Source organism: Diuraphis noxia, unplaced genomic scaffold (assembly GCF_037042655.1).
Source record: "Diuraphis noxia isolate RWA-SAM2 unplaced genomic scaffold, SU_Dnox_SAM2 contig0001, whole genome shotgun sequence".
NCBI classification, from domain to species: domain Eukaryota; kingdom Metazoa; phylum Arthropoda; class Insecta; order Hemiptera; family Aphididae; genus Diuraphis; species Diuraphis noxia.
This window is the reverse complement of record NW_028301711.1, coordinates 72,472,647-72,485,998: the sequence shown is the minus strand read 5'-3', so window position 1 is coordinate 72,485,998 and position 13,352 is coordinate 72,472,647. Positions and strand designations below refer to the sequence as shown.

At 29.6% G+C, this 13,352-nt stretch overlaps 1 protein-coding gene and 1 pseudogene across 10 annotated transcripts in view; both read left to right on the top strand.

Annotated features, from left to right (window-relative positions):
- Nucleotides 1-13,352, top strand: part of LOC149061615 (uncharacterized) — a 587,539-nt pseudogene that overhangs the window by 377,691 nt on the left and 196,496 nt on the right.
- Ca-alpha1D (Ca[2+]-channel protein alpha[[1]] subunit D) overlaps nt 8,815-13,352 on the top strand; it is a 37,644-nt gene continuing 33,106 nt past the window's right edge. For 3 of the 10 annotated variants that reach the window (XR_016189518.1, XR_016189517.1, XR_001506234.2), the window contains exon 1: nt 8,816-9,403. The gene's annotated coding sequence lies outside the window, so the exon portion shown is untranslated. Of the gene's footprint in view, nt 9,404-13,352 lie in introns of all 10 variants that reach the window. The other 7 variants (XM_015518703.2, XM_015518705.2, XM_015518704.2 and 4 more) reach the window with 4 other exon arrangements.

Sequence of the window (13,352 nt, the reverse complement as noted above, 5' to 3'; positions counted from 1 at the left end):
AATCTAAAATGAATAAACAAGTTGTAAATTATAACTTATATTAAAATTTTAAACCAAAACTTCTAATAATTATTTATTTTAAATTTTAAATATTTACCATAAGTTGGCTGTAGGTGTTCTTGTTCAGAACTTTGTTTTGGAATGTGTGTGAAAGTTTTTTTTGAATCAACCCAAAGATCACTTCGGCGTAACTTGGAAACAGTATTGTGATACTTTTGGTACAAAGATCCTTTTGGCTTTTTTTTAGGCACCGGCATAAAATATGTTTCCTGTATATAGTAAATCATGAAATATAATTAAATTTGTATTCATACTCAGACAATACAATAAATTAGGTGTCTCACAAAAAGCCAGTACAGAATAACTATATTGTGTATTAAATTTAATAGTAGGTATCACAGATTTAATATAATTATATTATTTAAAAGTACAATCAAATGCATATTGATTGTATTTTATTAAAATTTTAGTTATTATCAAAGATATTCATAGAAAATTGCAACTTTATACTGTTAGAATATAATAATATGGTCAAAATTATAATAAATAATTCAATAATTATTTTTAAATAGGTACCTAAATAAAGATATTATACCTAACAAATATTTGATTTCCATGTGGTACAAACCTTTACTTCAGTTGTAAAATAACTAACTATATTCACAGCTATTTTTTCCAGAAGTTTGGGACTTGCATGAATTTTTTTTTGAAGTAAATATTCAATAACAATATCTGTAATATTTTTGCGACACTGATCATTTAATCTGTGATTTTTTGAGAAATATTGTAATACCATATCTCCTTTTCCAGAGCTAGTCAATAAGTCTTCTAAATTAAACTATATAGAAATTATGAAAATTAGTTATTAACTAAGAATTTTGTATGACCTAACAATGCAAGTTATGCAAGTGTAATATAATACAAATTGATTCACAGAAAAAAAATCAGATTGAATCCAATTGAAGTGAACTTTATAGTTTATAGTATACTGCATGGTTCATTACTCAATTATAACCAATATAAATTATCTTACATTAATCTCACAGTTTATAGTGGAGCCATGATCACTTTCTGTAGAAATAGAACTATCCGAATTAGTATATTCATTATCAGAAGAATTAGTATTGATACATGTGTTGTTTGAATTGACAGGCTCCTTAATAAATAATACATATTAAATTAATTAAAAATTTCAATTTCAATACTTAAAATTTGTTAATAAAATATAGTAGGTAATTAAAATGTGTACTAACATTGAATTGTGATTGCCATTTGATCAAATTATGTTCAAAGATTATTCTTTGGCCAAATTTTTCTTTTGGGCACAGAGCATCTAAATGTCTACCATTCATTAATTTCAAACCTTCCAAAGTTATACTACATTCTACAAATTATAAAAAAAAATTTTACTTGGTAGTTGCTAGGTATTTAATAGGTACTCAATATACGTATTGCAAAAGGTATTTATTTTTTGTTACATACATTGTATATAGTAGTCAATTGTAATTTATTATCACATGAAGACGCCTACATTATGTCAATAAATATAATACATAATAAAATATAATAGATATTTATCTATATAAAATAGCATATTCTTTAACTACATTATACATCTACGTATAGAGGTATATTAAAAGTTAAAAATAATTGAAATAATCTACCTACCTTTAAATAATTGGTAAAAACACTCTCCTTTCAACTCTTGTAATATTCCAAATAGTTCTTCACACCCATTATGAATTGGTGAACCAAACATATCTTCGGAAAATGAAATGTCAGCATTCATTATAATATCATGAGTAACAGTAGCATCCATTCTTAATTTAAATTGTAACACAATAGGTAATAAACGTTTAATTTGTCTCAAATAAACACTCGCGAACACTCACAAGACTTTACACAAGGGTTGAAATAACAACCATATAAAAATAATATAATACACAGGACAATTTTTATAATTTTAATATCGGAAATCTTAAATACCGTATTGTGATGCACGAATCATATAGAATAATGCGCTAATGTGCGATTGATTTCACGATTTGACGGAATTACCACATATTACAATGGCATTACGATATAACCCACAGAATAGAAACTTCTTATCCCGTTATATTTATAAATAGTATTTAATACAACTATTAATGAAAATTATTATTAAATTTATGGAATCTTCCATGAATTCAAATCCAAATTGAAGTTGTTAAATTGATAAAAGATACTCCATAAATAATATTTCAACAAAATGATTATAATTATCATAAAAACAATACTATTTATAGATCATACATTTTGAAATATAAAAACATTATTTCTAAGAAAAAATGTTGTTGATTTAAAGACGAAAGGAATACAATTAATGTAATATTATAGACGATTTTATTATGAAAACTAAATATAGTAATATTATTTGCCATTAAATTTAAGTTTATAATTCATAATAATTAAGATACAGTTTTCATTATTTCTATAGATAAAAGATTATTTCTAAGACAATGAGGTTGAAATTTAAATCATAGTCTTTCTTAATTTTAAAGGAAAATAAGTATTACAATTAATGAAAATGAATAAATTTAATGAAAACATTTTTTCATTGAATTAAAAAAAGTATTCTTAAGCTGATGACTTTATCATTGTTTTAAAGAAAATTATAATATTTTTGAAGAAAGTAACAAAACCACAAATCTATGAAACGAATTCATAAAAATTAAAACTATCTTTTTTCTGAGTGTTATCATCATAGTATGTAAACAGAGCCGGCCAAATTAAATTGTAGATATGGGTCAACTTGGAGAAATGAAGGTTAGGCAGTAGAGGTTTTAGCGCGAGTCCCTTAAAAACAGTGATAAATCATTTTCACGCAATGTACCTACTATAATTTAAAATTGAACAGTTTGTATATATTTTGGTGAGAACATTTGGAATGGATTTATTTTATAACTTATACGATGGTATATGGAATATCGTTTAATATGATTATATGAATAAAAAATAATAAAATAATAACGAAACCATGCGGCGGTGGTTCAGAAATTTTCGAAAAAACAGTCATTGGTTAGGAGGTGGAATAAATCAAAAGCAATATTTGTTTTAAAAATGTACTTTTAAGTACAGACACATAATATATTATGTATACTTCATGTATCTAGGGTGATTAAGTGGTTGTACCCACTCCCCCGAAAATTGTTCAGTGTTTAATTAGTTTAATGATGGATCGACACAGCACGCGCGACATCCAGCGATCAGATAATGTTTATTTTTTCTACCCCCCCCCCCCCCCCAGTGAAAAATCTAGATACGCCACGGATATACCTACGACTTAAATACTACAATTTGTCTTAGTGTTATATTTCTTATATATTTAATTCAAAACGGAATTTTCCAACCATGATTTGATATTTTGTAGTAATTACTAATTAATATTGTCATAATAGGTTTATTTAGTATTAAGCTTTGTATGCTTTATTAAAACGGAATATTAACTTTACTTTACCGTGGCACACATACACGAGTTACCAACCCCTACACTTAATAACCTACGAAGAATTGCAAGTCGAAGAGAAGAAGGAGGATGCGTAGGTGCCGTGTCTTCAGGAGCAAAGTGTCTGACGATTTTCAGGACGAAACGGACAGCGGACAGCGGAACAGGCTCGTACGGGCACACGGGAAGAAGCCGCAGCACACGGTGGGATGCACGTAAATTATCACGCACGGAATTCGGTGCGAGTGCCACATGAACACCAGAACGAGTTAACTGCGCCACGTTTTCCGGACGTCATGATGTATTTTATGTCTTATGACCCGTTCAATAAAAAATATAAATACCGAAATACCCTAATAACATTAATGCGTTTTTTCATCAGCTCAGAGTAAATAATTAAATTTATACAATTCTTGATGGAAATGACTTATACATAGAGTATTATTGTATGGCAATTGGCAAGGGCGGGACTAACTAGGAAGTGAGTTATTTGGGTCGTGGACAACGACTGGTGCACTTACAAATTGTTCGCCAAGACAGCAATTATATTGTCTTCCATCACGCGAACCACACACAAGTTTTTTTTTGTTACGCCACTGCGATAGCCCACACGGACGATGGACTTTTCTTCCCTTTTCTTATATAGATTCACCCAAGTTGTAAGAAAATAGCGTGGAAGTAACTCGCTTAATAGCAAGTATTTGCTACATACCTGGTCCAGCTAATCCTATTATACAGCGTTGCACGTGACAAGATAAATTAAATTCCAATGGAATTACCCAAGTAACTGTACTTTTTCAAGCACTAAAAAAAATATATATTGTTCACAATACTGAAAAATGTCACTTTACAACGCTCTAATTGGCATATTGAAAATGACAAAAATGTAATTAGCAAAACTCTATAAATTCTGTATAAAAAAATAATCATAATAATTCATGCTTTTAAATGTTCAATAGAGTCCGCTTCTAAGGAGCTTAATATATAGGCCATATATACTTTTCTAAATAATCCGTGAAATAATAGATGGACAAGTGGGTATACCACCCTGCTATCCAGTAGTTGTCGAGCATGCCGTTGTAATTTTCATCCTAGCATAAGTACTTGTATAAATAATCAAATTAAAAGAATAAATAAATAAATAAATAATAATTGAAAATATATTTCTCATGACTTTAGATACCGTAACTTTCCGACGATTTTTTTTCCAAATAAAGAGTAGAAAAATAATTGGGAAACTTTTATTTAGATTTCTAATAATGAGAAAACAATTTTATGATTTTCTAACTGGAAAACATTTTACAGTTCAAAATAGTTTTAAAATTAAATTACCATACATGGAAATTATTGAAAAATGAAAACATAAATCTATGGTTAAAATCTTAAGTGTCTATATTTATTAATTTTTGAATTAAAATAAAATATCAAACATTGATTGAAATTACATTTTTGATTTATGGCCGAATATCTTAAACAAGGTAACATTTTTCAATTCAAAAGTATACATAAAATGAATGTATCTTTTCGGTAAACCTTTTTTGTTAAAAAAAAAATAAATAATAATAATGAATAACTTTCTTATAAACTTTGATATGTTGGTTATGAAAATAAAAACTGTAGTCCATTATTGGTCCATTCAGACATAAATACTAAATAGTTTAAATATATTGGTGAAATGATGATTAATTTTTTCTAAATTATTATAAATAAAATATACATTATTATCTATTATTATTAAATTATTTAAAAAACAGTAAATTATTAGTAAATATTATTGAACAATGTCACATGAAGTGACTATAATGATAAACATGAAATTAAACACATTAGGTATGTACAAAGTATTTGAAATACAATATCCTATATACTAAATATTCTAACTTGTAATTAATTCCCAATTGAATCATGCATTCAATGTCATATTTAATATTTAATATAATATTAAATATATATGTATTATAAATAGTGCTCTGAGTAAAGATTATGCTAGGCAGTTTTATTTTCCACATATAATATAACCAATTGAACATGAAACAAATGCACAACTAGTTAACTTATAGTTAATAATTCTTTCAAATAATTATGGGCAGATGAAAACATGAAACGCCGCGTATTACTCCTGTAACCGAAACGGTTATCTTACAATATGGAAAAATGATGGAAATCTTAAAAATAATTTTATTCAAACATGATACCTGCACCTTGTTTATTGCACACGTTTACAATAGTATTGCTGAAAAAGTTTTATCTAGAGTTATTTCAAAATATTAATATTTCAATAAATTTATTGATAAAAAGTATTTTTAAATAAACCTAGCGAAATTTTAAATTTTAATGACGAAATTAAAAATATATCTTCACCTCCCATTACAGTAATTAAAGATGGAAGAACATAATAAGTCGCTACTTCATACTACGTAAAAAATTTGTAAAATATCGAAAAATAACATTATTGAAAAGCTTGTAAAATACGACGCACAATCTGTTAAAAAGGCTCTTGATATTATTAAACACGAATTAATAAATTATACTCAATTATAATTGAGTTAACTTTGGCTCCAACTGATTTGTCAGTTTTAGTAATAATAATTAAAAAATAAACTCAGAATATGCGTTAGTTCTTAGATGAGAATTTTACCTAAATTAATTAAATTATGGATTCAAAGAAATTTAATAAGGTTACAAGTACCAGTATATATAATAATAATAATGATCATTAAAATTTGTTCCAACAACTTCAATAATTAATGTTTAACAATTATTTTAAATTAATACAAATATTTATGCATTGAAAATATTGAATACTATAGCTAATAATGTATTTTGATGATTAATAATGAAAAAGTATTTGCGTATATATAGATGTCTAATTAAACTTTTATTTATATATAAGTACTTTAAATTTAAAAATCAATTTTGAATTTGTTTATTAATTATTGCGTTTAGGTGTAAATTGCATGTATAACTATTACTTTTTTAGGTTAAACATAAGAGTCGGACACTTTGTGTATCCATTATCCACGTTGTGTCGGTCCATCCGTAAGCAACTAGTACTATAGTTACGAATTTTTGTATTAAGATATGTATTTAATGTTCGAAGTTTCTGTACATAGTGACATTAATGACGATTATTTGTATTAGGATATTTAATTACTCAGATCTTCGAAGTCCTAAACTTGAAGTCATAGCTTAACATAAAATATCAAAGGAATGTCATTAATTATTAAGTTATAAAATATTTAGGTCAGTGTCTTGTCAATACGATCATTGTGCAGTAAGACATTAGATTTTCTCTTGTAGCGGAGATGCTAAATCGTTACAATTACATACAAAAGTTAAAAAGTTATTACAAATAAATTATTATTCTATATTTCTATCTGCAGTCTTGAAAAAAAAAAAGTCAGTGACACAAATATTTGACAGAGACGGTTAATTATTCTACTTTCGTTGATGGTTAGTTTCAAGATGATGATGCGTATTGAGTGCTCCAAAAAATTCGTTAGAACGTTAGCTTATTGCAGAGGTAGCCAAACCGCGACTCGCGATGTAGACCCATGCGGCTTGCAGACGCAAAACATCTTAACTTGTTTTTTAACATTTTAACTAATATAATACGAGTTAATATAGATATATTACATGGAGACAAAATTATTGACTATCGTATCGCTGGCCACCCCTGTATTTAGACTTCCGTGTCGGTATACTAGCCAATATTAAAAAATAGGTGTACCTACCTATTAATAAATGTTTCGAATACTTTTTAAATTGTATAATGTAGAGCTATAGCTTATTGCGTTGTATTGAAATACTTTAAGAAAACTAAGAATTTAGCTGGATTTCCTAACTGGTTTGTAAAAGTTAAAATATACATTTTTTAAATATGACTAATATTATTAAATATATTTTATTTTGTTTGTTGCAATCTCAATTAATATGCATATTTTTTTTTCAATTTCTACTGAATATTAAAGGTTTACGGCATATTTCAAGTGCATCCGAGCTCCGCCTAAAACCGTACGTCACATAATAATATTTTATAAACTATTCGCTGTGTGTGGTACCGGCTGAACGAGGCCTCAAAATATTAAAACAGAAATCGTGAAGTCGTCAGTTTGAAGTCGGTAGATTCGTTTCAGTCCATTACATCATAATATAATATCAGCGTATAATTTTGAAAAAACGATAAACGACAACGTATTATATTTTTGTGATCATATTTCGTAGAGGATCACGGGGGCATCACGTTCACGTACGACGGCCTTTGATTTCGACGATGGTTATTGAAAATATGCACCATAATATTACATAGGTATTCATGTCTAATAATTTTTTTTGTTTTTGCTTTATTATTATATACAAAATCTGTACCTCTTGTGTACAATAAGAGTATTAGCTAAGATAAATAAAAATACATGAATAAGCTTGATAAAAGCAGCCACCCAGTGCAGATGACACTTATAAATTGAATGTATGAATTTGTTTATTTGTTTTTTTTTTTTTTTTTTTTTTTTTTATAATACCGAGTTAGCATGTCTCTACACCAGTTGCGTTTTAAACGCTTTGGAGGATTACCCGGAATAAAATTTGCTGAAAGAGCTTTTGATCAAGGGATTGGAATGAGTTGTAAGCCGATAATGGAATCTTTTATAATAATAACTGACTGCTCCTTCTTTTGCAGTTTTGATTTTCAGGTCTGTGTGAAGATGCCGAATAATAATAATAATAATAATAATTTTATATAGTGCGTGCCGTGATATTCACCGCGGCACGCTCGTCAACGGGCCCGGCGGCGACGTGCGGTATTTATAAACCGTCCGGTAGAAGTTTATTAATATATCGCCGTTTAATTCCCAATACGCCGGACTTGGAGGGAGCCCGTGCGAACGCCGTTCGGTTCCAGACGTCCGTCTTCAGATCGGCGGGGATGCTCGCGGTTCGCGTGGTCGTCGTCTGTGGCGACGGCGGCGGAGGCGCTGCAGGTGGGAGGCGCGAAGGGGTGTGAAGTAGTAGTGACTCGAGGCGGCGGAAATCCGAACAGAATTCATCAAAACGTTACACGGCGACGCATGCGCACCGCAAGTCTAAAGCTTCGGCGACGGCGGCGGCAGCGGAGGTGGCCACCGGCGTCCACCCGCCCGGCGGCCGAGAGGTTCGAAGCGGCAGCACCACAGCCGCGCTGTAACGGGGCCACAATACGCGCGCGCGCAGCGAGTGTTCACCCCGCCACCACCCACGTCCCCCGCAAACGGATTAACGGCCACCCGATAGTTTTATTTAGAACTTTGCCGCCGCGCACTGTTGCGCCGACGGACGTTTTGCCGTTTATTTTGTCGTCCCGTTTCTCGTGTAGGTACTCCATAATAAAAATAATATTTTATATCCTACCTACGTCGCGGCAGCTGATAAAATATCATAATCAAATAATATTTAATACATTTAGTTGTCGGGGGGGGGCCCCCGGGTATTTCTGGTTTAGTTTTCAAACAGTTCAAACCTACGTTGGATTTTCCCGGGCCCTGAACTACCTGCGGTGGTGGTTTCGTCTTTACTCACGGCCGTGGGCGATGAGATCAGTTTTTCCCGAGGTCGCGTTTTAAGAATATTATATAATTCATTCTCCCGTGACCCGGACGATCTTCTCCTGTGGAATAATATTGTCATCGTCAGCGCCCGTTGGACGCGATCGCGCGCGCGCACGTCACTCCTCCGTGGAACGCCGCCGCCGCCGCTGTGTACCCTCCACCTCCTTCGCCATCGCAGTCGTCGTCGCCGTCGCACGCGCGCCGCGATATTACGTTGGACACTTGCCGCCGTACGACCGCCAGCGGCTGACGCCACTTCAGGACCGCCGGCTAGACGACGACGACGACGACGGTAGCTGCAAGCCGCTGCTCCGCCAACTCGCCGTTCCGAACAAGGGTAGGCCAAGTCGTGTGTTGTTTTAAAAAATTGTTTTTTGTCTTTTGCGACCACCGTTAGAAAACGGCCAGTCGTTTTGCGTTTCGTTCGTTTTCCTAGTTTTATTACTAATATTATATATTATTTTATCGTATATACCTACCTACATTACCTGCGCACACTCAAATCGGAAGCTGCACAGCATAGTAAGACTCACGATTATACACCAGCCCATTTTAGGCATAATAATATTATTATAATCGTTTGAATTATCGAGCTACTCGTAATATAATGGCAATAATAATATGATCGTTATTGATTGTCCTTTATTGTTAAGTATAGGTCGAACGAGACGATATAAAAAATTGCATACTGTCTGTTTGGCGCGGTAGGTTTAGATGATTTCCGAGTGTTGTGCACACGCCGTGACTTTGTGTTGGCGAGATATGAGTAGACTCCCCGCGTGCGCATGTCAGCTGTGAATCCTTTTTTCGCGAACACACCGTATCATCATAATCGCTAATTACCTTATACTATTATTATTATTATTATTAGGTACCTAATAATAATAATAAGTAATTATTGATGTACCCACTATACCCGTAGACGATGTAGGTGTGTATTATTATAACATGTAGATACTGCTAAATCCATTCATTTAAGATAAATTATAATAATAATAACAATAATAATGATATCGTTCGCTCTCAGACCTCGTTTCTGTGGTATACGCATAATAATTGTGAACGTACCATTAATTGCACGATCGAACTGGCATACAAATATGACAATATAACATTTCTCTCATTCGACAATAATACAAATAATAATATTATAGAAGCGACCGTACCGAAATTCGATCGATCGCTCAGCACATCAATTTTTTCTTATCTATGGTATGATAATATTTGTCTTCGCGTAATTTAAAGAAATGTTTCACAGTGAATCGGATATTATATTTGTTATTCTTACGATTTCTCGATCGTCCTTTCTCCACTCCATTCTGTTTAAGACGATATTGATTTTTATTATACGAGCATAGGATTAAACCGATAAACATGATCTTTAGCTGTAATATAAACATTTAAATTATAAATAATAATATAATACACTTGAGTAAAAAACAAAACTGGATTTACAAGGGTGGATTACTTATGTGAAAGCAAGCTACATCCTTGTATAACTTTAAGTACAAGCCAATGTTTAAGACATTTACTAACAATACGTTTTATCACAGTTATGTTTTGATATTTTCTCGGAATTAAGTCAAATTTTATTTTTAAAAATATCTCCATTCTGGTTTAATTCCATGTCTATAGGGCTTCCCTTGGCTCCCGCATGAAACTGTTAAGCTTTTTTGGTGCTTCTAATAAGGCTTGAAAAAACTGTGATCAGTATAAAATCGATTTATCTTGCTTATAAACCTAAAACAATTTTACCTGATACTATAGTTTTATTTTTTAACCAATGTTTTTTATACAAAAATGGCACAAGTGGTTTAATTCGTTATTATATCGATTAAATAAACTTGTAACTAATATTATAATTTTCAATAACCTATATGTTATAATATACTATATTATGTATTTTATTTTCACTTGTATTTTCATTAGAGATTATATTACCAATTAGTAACTAGTTGTAATTCATCGTGTACTTCTAAGCAACTTTAAAATAAATATTCATAGTAAGTACCTAGCTAAAAGTAGCAATCGTATCCGTATGAGCTTTGAACTTTTAATTTTATTTCAGACTTGCGCTAGTAAAACTTTTTTATCAAAACTTGTAATTAGTATGACTCATAAATATTTATTTATGAATCAAATTATCAATTATAGTTTAGATACTTATTAAAAGTAGTTTTTTTAAAGAAAGACATTTAAAAGCTCTTAAGTTTATGTAAGCTTTAAAATCATAATTTGAATATTATAATCTAATTTGATTTACCTACTGTTTATCTTTTTCTATGTTACAACTTCTTAAGAGAATTCTTACAAAGTGTTCTTTAAAATTTTAATTTTATGAACTAATTGAGCAGTTTTTTTTTTATTTGAAAGAATTAAGGCTTCAAAAACTTGGGTTATTAGCCTGACATTAATTTTTACATGGTGTTTTTCTTAAAATTAGATGTTACATAATATATATATATACAAATTTCGAGGTTGCTATTGTTTAATGAAAAATTCTATTATATTTTGAGTTTGTCTTTCGCACATTGAGCAATTTTGTATGTTGTTTATTGATAAGTTAGAAAATAACAGAGATCACGTGAAATCCCAATGTTAGATACCTTATTACACATTTTATCTATTAATTGTTAGAAATTAAAAAAAAAACAAAATACATGGGATTACATAGTTTTCATTTTTAGTAGTGAAAACCATTTTTCATGTATAGGTCATAAAGTTAGGTAATAAAAAAAATTTAAAGGCCTCAAAGGTTAGTACATTTAAAGTAATCTAGTAAAATTTACTATTAGAAAATTGAAAAAATTATTGACTATAAAAGACACAACAATATTAAGGCACCAACATTTTTATACATGAAAAATATGGGGGGATAATAAATACATAAACAGTTATATCCCATAATAAAATAAAATTAATACCTAGATAATATATTTTATAGTGTATCCATACTGTTAATACTTTTTCAGACGTAGTTTATCATTTAACTGTTTTCTATTAAAAATGTATTCTCTGTAGGATTATCAACTATTAAAAATTAAGAACTATGTCATTCTGACATTATTATTGAAAAAAGAAAAATCATTTCTATGTATTTAAGATACATGACGTACTGATTGTACTGTTTCCAAAAAAACAAAGTTTCACAATGTTTACATATTATATATACATATATGTATGTATATTTGTGTATGTTTATTTAAATTTAAAATAAGACATTAATTTAGAATACACAAAAGTTAATTAAATGTACAATACTTCAAATATTCATAATTATTTTTTAAAATCTCTGTTATAACTTATACTTAATAGGCATTCCATATCATCAAAAAATATTCAAATCATTATATTAAAAATAACCCACGCTAACTTATAGAACAAATTTTGATTTTATTTCTGTAAAAACATTTCAGTTTTGTGAACATCGCAAAAGGTATTAAAAATACCTTTTTAACTAATTTAGTAGAAACTTAACAATCAAAATTACGGAATTATCAAATCATGTACATACAAAATTATATTTACGAATTATATTTATTATTAAAATAATATATAATTTGTTAGAATACAATTTAATTTTTAATAAAACAAGATATTTTTACCATTATAATACGCATGAATAAAAAATATGTGTATTATTTAAATTTGTTGTGATTAATTTAGATTTGATAATAATTAATGTGTTTATTCGAACTCCAAGAAATAAGTATAAAATTAAACATATTTCAAAAAAGAACTTAACTCATGACTCACTAAACCACTAGGCTTGGCACTTGGCAGCTGGCACAGATTATTGACATTTTAAATCTGAAAACGATGAATCATCACATTATGAATACAATTTTATATGAAGATCATTTGTTGATGATAAAAATTACACTGCGTTGTAAAACAATATAAATAAATAAAAATAATTTAAAAGTTATTTCCAGGAAGATAAAGGAAATATTAAAAAATGATGTGAATAATAGCCTCTACCTCTAGAAAAAACTTCAAGTCTTTACAAATTTTGAAATACTTTTTTACCAGAAAATATTGATTTTTTGAGACTTTCATATTATAAATTTGATATATTATGAATTTATTAATGCATCTAACAGTGTATATTGCCTTAAGATTTTCATAATAATATGGCATCAAATCCTTTTGCCCTAACGAAAATAAACTTCATTATTTAACTATAAGTATGGTTTCACATGAATGGTATTTACATTATTTCTATCATAAAATATAAAGTGGACTTTCAGAGTTTAATTTTGATATTTTCTGTAAACTTGTGGTAA